The sequence below is a fragment of the Fukomys damarensis genome, unplaced genomic scaffold (genome assembly GCF_012274545.1).
Source record: "Fukomys damarensis isolate Sample0158 unplaced genomic scaffold, DMR_v1.0_HiC HiC_scaffold_33, whole genome shotgun sequence".
Lineage (NCBI taxonomy): Eukaryota > Metazoa > Chordata > Mammalia > Rodentia > Bathyergidae > Fukomys > Fukomys damarensis.
Window position 1 is genome coordinate 44656919 of NW_022900945.1, and position 2236 is coordinate 44659154.

Consider the following 2236-nt stretch of genomic DNA (forward strand, 5'->3'; position numbering starts at 1 on the left):
CGGCACCCGGGCCGAGTGTGCGGCCGCGGAGAGGGATTGCGTTCCCGGGAAGCGGGCTGCTTGTTTGCGGGGCAACTCCCCCTGCCACTTCTCTCCCGGGCGTGTTGTCGTCCTCAAGTGACAGGGGCCGCCTTGCGTCTTCTCCCGGGCCGGGTTTCCCCAGGGCTTCTGGGGCAGGTTCCCGAGGCGAGGCTTGTGCTTGTCTGTTTCACACCTGTGCTGACTGGCGTGGTACCGGTGGGATTATTTGTGTTGTTTGGGTCGGGAAGCGGTGCCTGGAGAAGACGATGGTGGTGGGATGGGTGTGGAAGCGCTGCTGTCCTCTCCCCGGACGCTCTGTAATCGTTAGCTTTGTAATTTGTAATGATGGTGGAGAACCGTGGGACCAGCCCACCTAATATGTATCTCTGCAAGCCACATCTAGAGGTCTGGCGCAAACACAAACTTTTTCTGCCTGTCGTCCCTTGGAAAGCTTTATTAACAACAACAACGACAACAAAGAGAACCAAAACTTGTGTGAGACCCACACCATTTCAGGTCGGCAGAGAAGAAGCCCATTTTGTGCCTAGCAACCGAGACGTAAGGCTTCGTCTCCAGGAGCGCTGGTCTAACCTCCAGTTTGTTGTGTTGACGAACCTTGAGCAATAGCCTGTGTTTGTGCTGGGCGCGCTTTCTTTCCTGTTTGGGGCGAGGGGCTGGGAAGGAAAGGAGGAAAAAACAACCTCAATCTCCAGTGAGTCTTTTCTCCAGTTGACCACAGTTCGGCTTTAGATAGACTCATTTTAAAGTATTCCTAGATGCAATCTTTTCTTGCGATGCTGGGGATTGAACCCGGAAACACTGAGCTACATCCTCAGACCTTTTTATTTTGTCACGATGTTCTGATAATTTGCCCAGGCTGGCATCGAATTTGTGATCCTCCCCTCTCAGCCTTCCAAGTATCTGGGATTATAGGTGTGTGCTAAGACACCCTGCTTGCCCTACAATGCTTTTTCTTGTCTATTAGTGACAGAATTCTCAATAATTGCATCAAAATATTAATTTCAGGTATAGATTTTTCTCCCTCAGTCTGGCCTTTATCTTGTTTCTTAGTAACTCTGATAAAAACAGCAGTGTGGCTTCCTGCTCTAGATGAAGTGGGGTTAAATTAAGTGGCTGATGGCCTCAGCAAACCTACAATTTTGCTCTTGTTTGTGTAAAGCTATTTTTAATTCCTGGCCTGTAAGTTTTTTTTTTTTTTTGTAAAATTATAGAGAATGTAAACCATTACTAGCTTTTGTTGTGTTGAAGCAGAAAGCTTTCCATAACAGATTTTTAAAGATCTGCTAACAAGTCATTGTACCTAATCATTGTTATTCAGTTAGTGATTTTGGATCTTTGTATATAACTATCTCAGGGTTCTGGGTTACAGTACTGGTGGGATGAAGGGTGTCGTTGACTTTAAAATACTGTTCTTGGTTTGAACGATATTTTGGTAAAGTACTTGTGGTTGAAACTGGAGGCAGCCAAGCCAGGACAGCATCTTAAGAGTAAAATGGTGAATGAGAGCTTGTAACTACACAGGCTCTCTGGTTGACAAGCAGGACTTCTGCTGGTAATACCTTTGTGAATAGTTTATCCATCTCTGGACATAGTTTTATGGATTTTAGAGCAAGTTGATTGGTAATAAGATTGAAAACCAAACCAGAACTGCCTCCTAAAAGAAAAACAAAGATATGTCATAGTTCACAGCTCTCTGGAAAATAGAATTCTTTCCTTCTGTGTTTTTGTTTTTATAAGCACAGCTCCATCAGTGGTTTGTTGGTAGAGATCAGTGAGCCAAACCTGCCTTGTGAACTTCTTACACTTGGAACTTGTGCAGCCTGTTAGTTATGTATGGTAATTGGGCCTTTTGTAATTTGAAGTAATTTTGTAAACATGAGCTACTTGATTTGCCATCTGCCCTTTTATTTTCATGGCTGTGTAAAAGCAGTGTATTTTTTCTTTTGAAAATATTAGTTCCTCCCTAGTTTCTTCCTTTACATTGCGTGCTACTCTAAACACAAGTTATTAAGTCCATTTTCCTTCAACTACTTCTTTAACAATAAAGATTTGCTTTTTTTTTAAGGGAACAATCTAGCTGTTTTGATCACAAGGAGACCTCAAATTTCTGGGCTCAAGCAGTTCTCCTGCTTCAGCCTCCTGAATAGTAGGGACTATAGGCACACTGCCCAGTGTGGTTCCTTTTTTGTTTTGT